At 35.4% G+C, this 14,239-nt stretch overlaps 1 non-coding gene across 1 annotated transcript; it reads right to left on the bottom strand.

Annotated features, from left to right (window-relative positions):
- Window positions 1-276: 276 nt before the first annotated feature.
- On the bottom strand, window positions 277-467 carry LOC111763060 (U2 spliceosomal RNA). The gene has a single exon (XR_002796016.1). It is a non-coding gene; the product is annotated as a U2 spliceosomal RNA (small nuclear RNA).
- Window positions 468-14,239: the final 13,772 nt, after the last annotated feature.

Raw genomic sequence — 14,239 nt, 5'->3', positions numbered from 1 at the left:
ACTATACACAAAAATTAATTTGAAATGGATCCTAAACCTAAGTGTAAACACTAAGCTATAAAACTTTACAAGAGAACACATGAGATAATATTTTGGATCCTGAGTTAGGCAAAGATTTAATTTTAGATAGGCCACACAAGGCCATATAAAAACATGAGCTATAAAGGAAAACAAAAATGCAAGTCACAGATTGTGAGAATTTACTATCTAATAAAGAACATATTTAGAATATATAAAGAATTTTAAAATTTTATTTTTATTTTTTTTATACCCCCAAAGGGGTGCACTGTTTCTGGAGATAATGCAATACCAGGTTATTGTGTGGAGTAGATAGAGCAAGTTCCTATTCCATCTCCCAGCTCCAAAAACCCATTTATTATATTGTGCTTGGATAGAGGACATATTAGATATTAAACTGATAAGAACAAATACTACACTTGATCTTAGCCAAAAGGCCGAGAAGCAATATATATATAAAGAACTTTTATAACTCAGTAACTTAAAATGATTTAATTGGCAAAAGATTTGCAGACACGTCACAAAATATGTATGTGTATGTACATGTACGTGTGGCCAATAAACAGACACCTGCAAAGATATTCAACATCATCAGACAACAAAAGAATTTAAATTAAACTATAATGAGACACAATTATTTACCCATCAGAATAGCAAAAGTTAAAAAGTTTGACAGTATCAAGTGTCAGTGAGGATGTAGAGCAACTGGAACTCTCATACAATAGTACAGCCGCTGTGTGAAACTCTTTGGTGGCTTTTAGAAAAAAATCAAACCTATCATATGACCCAGCAATACAACTCCTAGTTATTTACCCAAGAGAAATGAAAGTATATGTCCACAAAATAACTTGTATATGAATGTTCATAGCTTTATTCATAATTGTAAAAAACTGGAATCAACACAAATGTGCATTAACAGCAACATGAATAAATGAAATATGATATATATCTATACAATGGAATAATATTCAGCAATAAAAAGGAATGAATTATTGATATATGCAATAATGTAGCTGAAGCCCCAAATCATTATTATGAGTTTTAAAAGCTAGACAAAAGAGAGTATATATTGTCTGATTTCACTTATCTAAAATTTTAAAAATAGAAACCAATATATGTGATAGAAAGCAAATCATTAGTTGCCTGAGGTAACTGGAGGAAGGAAAGGGCTACTAAGCAGCATCAGGAAACTAATGGTGGTGACAGAAATTTTTCTGTACCTGGATTGTGGTGGTGGGTTCATGAGTGTTCAAAACACCTAGATTTGTTCATTTAAAATGGATAATGTTATGGTATATAAATTATAGCTCAATAAAGATGATTTTAAAATTCTGAGGGCAAGGGAAAAAGAATAATGGAGAAATATCCATGCATTCATTTATTCATTAACTTATAAATAAATAGAACCTTCTGTCCAATTTCTGTTTTAGATCGCAAAAATGTAAAATAACTGATCTCTGCTTTAGTGGCATCCACACTGTCACGAAGGAGATTAATGTGTAAATAAGAAATATATTTACAATGTAAGAGTCAAAATGGAGTTATGTACAAAGTACTATATGAGCCAAATGGAGGGAGAGATTAGTTTTCTCTGAGTTTAAGATGAGAAATGAAGAAAATGAAGGAAGGTCTGACAAGTAAAGATTGAGATAGACCTTCAATAATGAATATGATTTGCAGGACACTTACTTGTAAACTTGAAACATAATTTACAGTACCACATAAAAAGGTGTGGTGATATAAAAACATATAGAAGATTTGCTGTGGTTCAGGGAAGAGTGGCAGTAGTTAAGAATAGACAGGTAAAAGGGACAATACCATGAATGTGTATACTAATTATTTTGGAGTTTATAACATAGAAGGTGAAGAATTGGGACTGGGAAATGGTATATTTAGCTCTAGCAGTAGGAAGACTAGTTAAAACTATATATATGTGTGTGTATATATATATAATTATTTAAAAATAAAAGAGAAAAAAATAGTAAATATAACATTCACATGAGTTCTTCTAGGCAAAAGCAGGTTATAGGCTAGGGGATGGGCACATAGGTAGGTAAGCCAAGTTATTGTTCTAGTCATGGGTTGAGTGATGTTCACTATAATAGCATGCTTCAGGTTTCATACAAGCTATATCCTGTATGTTATATTGGTCAAATATCATGTTTTTAAAAGACTAAGGGAATTTAGATGAAAAGAATTGGTGAAAAAACAGCTTTAGCAGAAGTTTGCACAAGTTATGATGTAAGTACTGGTGAGTAATACAGGGTTAGTGGTAATGAAGATGGACGGGAGCAAGGTTGCTGAAAGGGGAAAGGTGGAAAATGAAGGAGAAGGAAAAGTCAAAGACTTCCAGGACACTAGTTCAGGAAAGTACGTCAAAGGGAAAGGCCATTTGCTTACTGAAATATATTTGAGAGAGGGGCTGCCCTAAGTCTGTTAAAATAAATGTGACTACCTGGTGGATCTGTGCAGTTTGCCCAAGGTCCTAAAAAAAAACTCAAATGTGAGGACCTATTTCTTATAAACACAGGTAATAATATTACTCCCATAAGGCAAGATACATATGTATTTGATATAATACAATATAACATTTCTCATAACACCACATATTATAAGAAATCCTTTTAAATGAATAGTAGCTTACTTCCCATCAGCACGGGGTGACTAACATTATACCTCTTTCACAGTGTTACCCAGATATTAAGCGGCAGCTTCTTCACTCAATTCAACTATCCCTCATAGAAATCTGGAACTGATGGGTTGAAAATAAACTGGCAAATTTAAGGGCATGTGAAAACCCATATTCATACAAGAAAGCTGCAATAAAGGCTTTGCTGAATTATTAATATTTCAGGCTTTTGCTCCTCATTTGAGTCACCTGCTAGTTGAAAACAAACGGCTACTTGCCCTGCCCTGGCTTCATCAGAAACGATTAAGGAAAATCAAAGACTTTTTTCAGAGAATGGAAAGATTTCCAAGAAAACTTATTCTGATTAAATTCTCAAAGTAAGTTCATGCATTAGTTAGCAATGTTATGTGCTCTCCTTTACCTTTGTTTAAGCTTTTAATGCCAAATAATGAAATAATCTACCCTAGATTATTGACTCTAAATATGAGGTTTTAGAACCTTCTCTACTTTTGTTTTGAGTGTCTTAGTTTCATAAAGTAGGAACTTGGAAGTATAGACATGGTCACAAATTTTAATAGATTTTGAAGAAGTACTTTGACAAGAATGTGGGAGTTCAATGGAGATGTTTGAAACTGTCAACTTTAAATTATGCTCTTTTTAGCAGATAATAAAATTTGAACTTGTATTCAAGCCTAGATATTAGTTATTTTGTTTAAGGTAGAAGAAATTACAGTAATAAAGCAGGTACCAAGAAATCTTGATTAATGAATAGACAAAAAAGCATGGGTAGGTCCTTAATCAAAAAATTTTTTCACGGGCATATGCAAATCAAGTAAAATACTTATTGAAAAAATATCTTTCATTTCCTTTTTTGGAAAATTTACTTTAGTCAGTGACCCATAATATTTTTCTTTTTGATTATCATTTTTATTTCTATAAGACAAGTGAATGATGGTTACAACAATCTTGGGTTTTGTTGTTGTCATTTTTATTTCTCAAACACACACACAAAACAAAGAGTTAGTAACTCAGTGTGTGATTTTTTCCAAACATGTAGTGCCTATTCCCATACCATTTCAGATTTGTACTTAGAGTAATAAGCTCACCTATTAAAATAAATCTAAGGGCAACTTTTGGCACAAAATTTAATCATTTGAAAATAAATAAATTGAGCTTATGTCATATAAACTTTTTTTGATTCATTTAAATTTTAACTTTACTCAAGTTTTACTAAGAACTTGGTGCTTTGTTAGAAACTATAAGGACTACAAAATAAATAACGTGATATTCTTTAACCATTAGTTCTTAAGGAACTTAGAATCTGACTGGCAATACCAGAGATATATGCATAGCAAGTGAAGGACATGGGTATATGTAAGATAATGTAGCACAACTGGTATATCTGAGATAATGTGAACAAAGGAACATTCAGTTTAGTAGGAGCCAGGAAAACAAAGTCTTTGATGACAACTTAGCAAGGTATGAAAGATGTTCAGGAGAATTTCCTTAACTCAATCCTGGGACTCAGGATATGCTTATAAAAATACTTACATAAGAAGACTTGGTATCGTTGGTGATATAGTATTCTGCTTTGCTTTGCTGCCCAAAGCAGATATTATAAAATGTATTGACTTTTAAAAGTGGGAATTTGTTAGCTTACAAGCTTACAGTTTCAAGGCTGAGAAAAATGTCCAAATCAAGACATCATTAGGTGAAGCTTTCTCTCTGAAGACCAGTTGCTAGTGGTCCTGGACACCTCTGTAACATGACAAGGTACATGGTGGTATCTGCTAGTCTCCCTTCTCTTCCAGGATTTGTTGCTTTCATCTTCTTGCTTCCATGGCTTTTCTCTCTCTCTGTATTCATCCCGTTCATATAGGACACCCATAAGTAGATTTAGACCCTCACTGGGTCACACCTTAACTGAAGTAACCAATTCAGAAGTCCTACTTCCAAATAGATTTACACCTACAGGAATGAATTAGCTTTAAGAATGTGATTTTCTAGGGTACATACAGTTTCAAATCACCACACACAGTAATCCTGACTTGGAGCGCTGAGGTTTTAGTTTGGGTTATGAAATAGTTAATGGGCTCTATCAACCATAAATAAGGATGACACAGAGGGAGACAAAAAAACTTGAAGGTAATTGCAACATTAGCAACTTCTTAGTTCTCACGATACAGGAAAGGAACTGTTCATTGGAGAAGTCCTTTGGAAGTCTTGTCTTATTTAAAGATAGGTACCTTTTGTGAGATTTGTTTTAGAGATTGGCTGATAAATTGCATGTTTGCATGTGTGTAATTTAATAACTTCATTATGAATTTTACCATAGTGCTATCAAAAGGATAAAAAAATATATCACCATTTAAAAAATAAAACCTCCATTAATGGGCTTTCCCTCCATAGGACTTAAAACTCTTTCTTTGCAATCCTCACTAAAACCAATTTTGGTAGTTTGGATGAGATGAGGTGAGTTTATATATTGAAAATCATTTTTGGTCATGGATTTTGTCATGTGGTGACAGAATTGTTCTGCAAATGAGGTGACAATGTCTAAAAGGCTCCTAAATTGTTCTCAGACTGGGATTATTGCCCCTTCTGGGTAGGAATCATGACATGTGACTTGATTGATTTATTAGAAGCAGTAATTTTTTTTAAGGTTAAGGCTGTCAAGGTTCATTTTTCTGTTGTTTCTGTGCTTGAAGAATTTGGCTAGTGAGTTAGAGAAGAAGCTGAGTGGGAGAAGAAATCAATGCCATTTGCCACCTTCCCATCCACCAAAGTACCTCTAAAAAAGCTTGGTCCTTTGGCCTTCTGCTATTCTTTTTACCTTCCTTCTTTGACTGTCTTGTGCACTAAGTCTTCAGTTTAAAGTTCTACACCAATGTCTCTAAATGCAAAGGTACCTACTGCAACATTTCCTGATACCTACTATATAATCCCACCTGGCTGTCCCACCAGAATCTCAATCTCAATATACCTGAAACTAAACCAATTATCTTCCCTGAAACATCAGCCCCTTATCCTGTCTCTTATATTCCAGGTAGTCAGGGAACATACATATAGTTACAAAGACACAAGTCCTAAAAAAATGTTTGTGACGGGAAAAAAAGGAACTAATTGGACTGGAGAGTCAGGAAAAACACCCAAAATGAAATTTATTTTTTTTAAATAATTATTTTTTTAAAAGATTTATTTTTATTTATTTCTCTCCCCTTCTCCCACCCCCCCCCCCCAGTTGTCTGTTCTCTGTGTCCATTTGCTGTGTGTTCTTCTTTGTCCACTTCTGTTGTTGTCAGCGGCATGGGAATCTGTCTTTTTGTTGCGTAATCTTGCTGTGTCAGTTCTCCGTGTGTGCAGAGCCATTCCTGGGCAGGCTGAACTTTCTTTTGCACTGGGCAGCTCTCTTTATGGGGTGCACTCCTTGCACGTGGGGCTCCCCTACGCGGGGGACACCCCTATGTGGCACGGCACTCCTTGCGCACATCAGCACTGCGCATGGGCCAGCTCCACACGGGTCAAGGAGGCCCAGGGTTTGAACTGCAGACCTCCCATGTGGCCAAGTGTGCTTCCCCCAAAATGAAATTTAAAGTAGTCGAAGTCAACACGAAATGTAGAGGCCTTCCTACATTTTACCCCTCCCAATAAACAGCTTGTAAATATGTTGGTCATACCAAACTGTGTCCCAGATTTATGTGTTTCAAGGTAATTCTCAAAAAGCATTAATTTCCCAAATATCTAAGTTATTTCTGGTGCTAGCAAGGCAGAATACTGGTAGAATATAGAGACATAAGAGGTTAAGAGTAAGAATTGGCCAAAATTTCCCAATGGTATTGGGAGATATCCTAAGAGTAAATGTTTATTTTTAAAAATATCTTGGCAGATATTCCCTGATGATAGAGATGGATACATTAATCTATAATGACTTTATTATGCTAGCCATTTAGACCATCAAACCTTTTCCTCCAATTAGTTGATTCTGATAGTTATTCACGTATAAACTCAGACATCAATATAAATAGAGATTATGCCATCTAGTGCAAGGTATTATTAGATTTGAATTAGGGATTCTGGCTGAGTTGGGACCGAGATTTGGGTATGACTGCTGTAACATAAGCAATCCACATGTACCCTCACTGAAGCTAACATCTTTACCATTTATCTTTGCTTCCACTGATTTCTGTGGTGACTAGGAGAACTGTTTAGTACTCTCAAGAGGCAAGCAGTACTGCACATCTATGTGTGATAGATGCTTAGTTCTCCACTGCCAGTCCAGAGCTGCAATTCTGTCCAAGAAAAGCCTTGCCCAGGCAAGCCTGGTCCTTCAAGGAAGGACTATTGCCCAGCATCTTTACTGTCTCTTGGTCAAGGTTTGCCATGCACACCCCCTGTCCAGGATCCCAGGGCTGCAGCTGATGGTATCCTGTTTTTTTTTTTGGTCCCATTCACAGCCTTTCTCATCTCAGTTCTCACCAATCACCCAGCATAGGTTCAGGCCTTTGCCCTGAAGGAATCTGAAACCATTATCTCTCTACCCAAGTTTTGTTTCCATTCCAGGAACTTACTCTCCTTTTTTGTCTACATCTTCCTCTTTCTATGACAATAGTTCTTAATCGTCTGTACAAATCCCACGAACTTAGCCTTCAGAACCTCAAGTCTATGTGTCTTCCTTAGGAACACATGGACCCAGATCTTGGACACACAAATTTCTTTTTCCTTCACTTGGCTGGATAATTTTCATTCCTTCCTAGTGAACAACCTCAAGTCGAGAACTGATTAGAGGACTTTGCCCTAAATCAGAGGAAAACAAAACACAGCACAAGTTAATTTCAAAATTGGTCACCCTGTTACTGAGATAAAGGTATATGACAAATCTAGGGCAGGTAACAGAAGCTAAATTGCAGGGATAGGGGTTAGGCCCTTCGAAATACTTCATCATAGGGAAAGGAGTCTGGGTTAAAGATGTGGGCTCAGCAGCAAGACTAAAGAGTCAGAGGAGATTAGTGGTTTTGGATGTACTTTGGAGTTGGTCTTAGTCAATCTGGTGGCTCTGGCACCCTGGGGAAGAAAAAGGGCTTCGTGTGCGCGTGCGTATTTATGAATAAAGCAAAAAGAACTGAAAAGAAGTTTTTACTCATTAGGGCCAGGCAACTCTCCAATAGGAATGCAACATAGACAAGGGATAGCATTTTCCTATAGCAGGAGTTAGGATAAGGAGTGGAGCCCAGAACACCCATCGGGGTTGGTGGGATGTAGCTATACTGGAAGCTGGGGCAATAGGGGCAGAGGCAACCCAACAGGGTCAACACACACTGGCCACTAGTGGAACGCTGTTTAAGGTAGCTCCAAATAATGGTTAAGCAAAGCTCAGCAGCCACCTAGAAAAAGTCAATAGTTCAGGTAAATTGAAAGTCGTCGTTTGAACAAATCCAAGACTGGTTTACAAGGTCATCCAGCTGAAAAACAAGATGAAGGCACTTGCAGAATGAGTCATGAAATAGGCTTTCATGACTCCTAGAGAGAGGCTCAAAAAGGTGAGGAACAGTAAATGTTTGACATCTTGGTATCATGAAGGTGGGGATTTAGGTTAAAAAGATAGCAGACTTTAAATTAAACAGTAAAGTGATTTTGTCTGGATCCACAAACATGAAGCCTGGCAAGATAATTTTTGCAGATTGAAATATCTAACATAGTATAAGTTAAGCAATTTTAAAAATTTCTTTCTTTCCTTTGCTATACTTTTTCCTCGCAAGTTGTCAAATAAATTGGACTTCCTCTTTACGTGTGTACTTGTGTGTGTGTGAGAGAGAGAGAGAGACAGACAGAGAGAGAAAGACAGAGAGAGAGAGACAGAGAGAGAAAGAGATTAGCTGTTAGTTTCCCTGAGCTGATTACCTCTGGCTAAACTGGTAAAATTATTAGTTTTTGGACATTCCAAATTGAGGACCCAATCTAATGCCATTGTAAATTAAGGTGCATTCACATCACAGGGATGAACTATCTGGTGAGTCTTCTTTCACAATTTCCCATTAATTCATTTTCTCCATTTCCTACTGTCATAATCATAATCCAGGCCCTACTTAACTCTCATTTCTCCATCCAGTGAATCTTGCACACTGTTTCCATAATGCCTTTTCTAACTCCGTTACTTCTACCTGGAATGTCTCTGAATCTTACTCATATCAAAGCCCTGTTCAACTATTACTCCCCTCATGAAAATTTTCCATATCACACATTAAGAAATTAACTCTTCCAGGAAGTCTTATGGCAAAGCTGTTTTATGTTACACAAACAGGGCTTCTTTACCTCCTTATTTGGCAGTGGGTGTGTGAGTGTAGGTATTATAGACACTCACTAATTATCTGAAAATTTCCTGAGAATAAGAGCCACATCTTTATATCCTAGCACAGCACTCCTTGCTCATGTTAAACCTTCCCTCTTACCTGTTTACCAAGTATCTCAGACTGCCTGTTGCATTTTTATTACTTTATTTTTCCTATCAGGATGATTCTTAATGCCTATGTAAGCTTTGTGTCATATACATTAAAACATGGGAGGTTTAGAAGTGAGCAAGGTTAGAAAGACTGATTTGTATCAAAACATGTATTTCCTTATTCAGGAATGTATTTTACCTTTCAGTCCTCTAATTTTTAATAACTTTTTTCCAACTCTTTTCAAATCCCTCAGTTTATCCATAAGCAGACATAACTGGAGAAAACATAAAAGAGTATTAATGAGTTTTTCTACTAATTCCCACACTATTCTCTTTTTTACCTACAGTTTTTCATTTTTAAACAAACCAATTTTATTGATAGATATTAATAAAGCATACAATTTATCCAAAGTGTATAATCAATAGTATTTGGTATAATCATAGTTGTGCATTCATCACTTCAGTCATTATCAACGCATTTTCATTATTTCAATGATAATGGTAATAAAAACAAACAAGAAAATTCCTTACCTCTTAATCTCTCAGTTTCCCCTGCTGTACATAAGTGCTATTTCTGGCTGTTCTTACACAATTATTTTTTGTTTATTAAGCAGTTTTATTGAGATATATTCACATACCATAGGAACTATCTGAAGTGTATAATCAAGGCTTTTCTTTTCAGCTGTTAAAATAATCCTTTATTGTAACATTGTAAAATAAGTAGGAAAATAGATTGAAAAAAATTATGAATTTTAAAAAAGAGTACAAGGCCAGGTTAGATTTAGTATAATCAATTATAAAAAATAGATAGCATAGCAACAACCATATATAAATGTAAACAATAATTCAAATATAATAGAAATTAGTTATAACATAATTCTAATTTTTATATTATAGCTATAACTATTGGAAATAATCCCTAAGAATGAGATAAATTTTTGGTTATTTAATTCCATTTAGGCCATAATTCTTTCTATTTATTAAAATTTCTATTTGGGAATTCTTCATCTTATTGGAATGAATTATAGCAGGTAACGATTTGCCAACTCATAATTTTATGAGGCAGAAAAACTAAAAATCCTATTCAACAGTAGTTATGCTAAATCATTATTGATCCAGATAGATCATTTCAATTACAGAATATGAATAAGAAAGAGTTAAAGAAAAAGTGAAGTATCCAAAGGCATATCTCTTCTTCTGTCCTCCTCAATCAAAACCAAATGTTTATTTTGTATGAAAAAACTTAAAGAATATTGGTCACATGCACAATTTGACAGTTGCACTGAGTAATTATTGTTCATATACTATAATGTTGCTATTTTACATTTATCTGGTCTACTCCAGCTCTTTTTTAGTTACTATTTGTATGGAATACCTTTTTCCAACCTTTCACTTTTAACCCGTTTGTGTCCTTATGTCTGAGCTAGGTCTCTTGTAGACAACATATATACCGTTCATATTTTTTTACCCATTCTATCAGTCTGTCTTTTGATTGGAGAGTTTAATCTATTAACATTCAGAGGCATTACTTAATTCACCCATTTTGTCCTTCAGCTCTCTGTTTTTATATCATTCTATTGTCTGTCTTCTTATTGTTTAGTTTACCCTTCCTAATAATATTAATTTCTAAACTCTTCTCCAAATCTCTCACCCCTATTTTTTTCCTTTCAGGCTGCAGCACCCCCTTTAGTATCTCTTGCAAATCTGGTCTTTTGGTAATATATTCTCAGTTTTTGTTTTGTCTGTGAAGACTTTGAACTCGACCTCATTTTTGAAGGACAGCTTTGCCGGATTCAGAATTCTTGGCTGGCAATTTTTCTCTTCTGGTACCTTAAATACATCATACCACTTTCTTCTCTCCTCCATGGTGTCTGATGAGAGGTTGGCACTTAATATTATCAAGTTTCCCTTGTATGTGATGCTTTGCTTTACTCTTGCTGCTTTCAGAACCTTCTGTCTCTGACATTTATCATTCTGAAAAATAGGTGTCTTGGGGTAGATCTATTTGGATTTATTCTGTTTGGGGGGCATTGTCCTTCTTGGGTATTGATATTTAAATCCTTCATAAGGTTTGGTAAGTTTTCAGACATTATTTCCTCAAAATTCTTTCTGTCCCCTTTCCATTCTCTTCTTCTTCTGGGACACCAATAATATGCATGCTCGTGCATTTTGTGTTGTCGTTCAATTCCCTGAGACCCTGTTCCATTTTATTCATTATTTTCTCTTTCTGTTTTCCTGTCTTTTCTAGTTCAAACGTGCTGTCTTCAAAATCACTAATTCTGTCTTCAGGCAATTTAAATCTGCTCTTATGTACCTTTAATGCATTATAAATCTCATCTATTATATCTTTCATTCCCATAAGGTCTGTTACTTTTCTTTGAAGACTTTCAAATTGCTCTTTATGCTCTCCCAGTGTCTTCTTAACATCTTTTATTTCTTCAGTCATATTTTCTTTAAATTCTTTGAAGTGATTTAGGAGAGTTGTGTGATTATCACTGATTAGTTGTATTAAATCCTATACTCTCCAGGATAGTTGTCTTGTTCTTTTGACTGTGCCATCTCTTCCTTTTTCCTATCTTGGCTTGTAAATTTTTGCTGATATCAGGCATCTGAATTTGTTGGTGAATTTACTCTGATGGCTAATGTCTCTCTCTTGCCTATCTGTTTGTTTCTCACAGCTTTCCTTTGATATTTGGTTCAATTTATTCTCAGTCGTTAAAATTGCCCAGCTTAAGTTTTCAAAATCGGGCCAGGGACTCACTAATGGGGTACAGATTTTCTCCCAGCAGTTGGATACGAAGAGTAGTTTTTTGTCCATGCAATTTCCAGACTGGCCAGCAGATGGTACTAGTTCCACTGAGGTGTTTCATTCTTGGCTTTCCTGTGTTCCTGTGTAGAATATCCAGATTGGAGATACAAAGCAGGCTATGCTGGTCAAATTTACTGAAGAAAAACACCTGATGTCCCCCCCCCCCCCCCTTCTCTTGAAACAGTTGACAGGGAAGAAGATGTCTGTTCCCCTTTCAGTTGGCTGCAGTGAGCCAGGGGTTTCACCCCAGCTTAATATCTTAGGGATAGGGGAGGGGAACCCTTCCAGGATACAATCGGGGCTTGGTAACTCAATATTTGTTATTTCAGCTTCTTTGACTCTCAGTCCCTCATCTTCCTGAGAGTTGTGTAGCACTGTCCTGGTCTGCTGACCCCCAAAGCAGGTCCCTCAGACAGCTTTTGGCTCTTTCTCCATTGTTTCTGTGAGAGCATTCAGCTTTGCCTGTTAGTCTGCCACAATCTTCCTACCTAGTTTTTATTATTTTAACAATATTTTATGAACACCATGTTGATGTCTCACAAGTAGATAATTTAGCATCAACTAAATGATTAAAATCAAAGCTAAATTATGTATTTTTTATTTTCAATGCTGCAAATTGTATTACCTCTAATAATCCCTTTCAGTACCAATAATTTAAGTTAACCATCACTTAAAGATATTAACTCTAAGAAGGGCCATTTTTAGTGTCTTTCAACATGCAGGTGCAACTGTGCTATAAAACATTTTATCAGTGTTTGTACATGTGAGAATTCTCTGAGGCTTCTACAGTCTTACCAAATTCTTTAATTTAAGACAACAAAAAATAGTGTAAGTGTTACTGATTTTACAAAAGGAAAATGTGTATCATAGGCATGGGCTCTAGAATAAAATAACTTTTGTTCAAGTTTCGCTCATTCAAGTTATAAGACACTTGATCCTAAGACATCAGAAAAACTAAACTGGCATCACTCCAGTTCCTAGTATGCCCCAAATTACTTTGTTCTTATTATATTATGCTGAGGTTTCCTCATCTGGAAAATAGAGATTAAAACCAGTACCTGCTTCATGGAGTTATTATGAAGATTAAACAAAATAATCCATGTAAATTTAAAACAGTGTCTATTATTATTTTGTGGAAACTATTATGTTTATACCAATACTGTCTGCTCAATACCAAAATAAAATTAATGACAATTAAAATATCAGCCATGAATCTTTTCACAGTTTCTGAACTCTGATGAATATAAGGATAAGCCAATATGGATCTAAAGTCCTGCCATGACTTCATAGGACTCAACATTTAAAATTTCATGTTTACTTATTTTGGTTTAGAACATATGGATATACTGTAAATGCTAATCATTTGTTAGTTTGAATAGATAAGTGTGTAAAACATGCCAAGTGAACTTGAATTTGTGATGGTTAAGTTAATGCATCAAATTTTGCTAGGTTATGGTGTCTAGTTGTTTGGTGAAGCAGGAACTGGCCTGATTGGTACTGTGAAGATATTTCATGGACCTACACCATCAGTAAGTTGATTGTATCTATGGCTGGTTGTTTTCAACAATGAGAAATGATTATTCCAGCAGTCAGAAGTGAGAATTTCCATCTCTACTTCAGTCAGGCAGCTTCCCCTGGGAACTTCACTGAAAACCTTCACTGGAATTCCCAGCTTGTGGCCTGCCTATAGAATTTGGACTAGCCTATCCCCATAGTCACATGAGCCAATTCCTATAAAAAAATCTCTTAATATGTACATTAACACACACATACACACACACCTCCTGTTTGTTCTGTTTCTTTAGAGAACAAGTCCCAACCAAGAAAATATTTGAAATTTACACAGAGTAAATTTCTAGTACACTATCTCTGTTGTATACCTGTGACAAATTAAGCTAATTTACATCAACAGATTTTAACAGCAGCACAAAATCCCATGATCTTGCACTCAGTTCTCTCTGCTACAAACATTAACCCTAGTTCAGGTTTTATGTCCTCATTTTAGAAGCTTACAGACCTATAGATGAGTCACTGAATTTTTACTTTCTATCTGATTATATTGGTGTCATTTAGGATAGGCACAGCATAAAGCTCCTAAATGACTTACTGATGGGTATAATAAGCATTTAAATAAACAATTTATATTTCTTAGTCACACCGATACCTTTTTAAAAGAGAGCAAGTAAAAACATTAAAAATAAAAACCTTAATTTTCTCTTATTATTAGTTAAAATGCCTTTCATTACTGGTGATAGGATAAATGGCGTTTACTAGTTAGACTGCTAAGTGTCCATTATCAAGTGCTAATGAGTTGAAAGAAATTGCCCTTCCTACTGCAGAGAGTAAC

This window comes from Dasypus novemcinctus, chromosome 7 (genome assembly GCF_030445035.2).
Source record: "Dasypus novemcinctus isolate mDasNov1 chromosome 7, mDasNov1.1.hap2, whole genome shotgun sequence".
Classification (NCBI taxonomy): Eukaryota; Metazoa; Chordata; class Mammalia; order Cingulata; family Dasypodidae; genus Dasypus; species Dasypus novemcinctus.
This window is presented reverse-complemented; position numbering and strand designations above follow the sequence as displayed.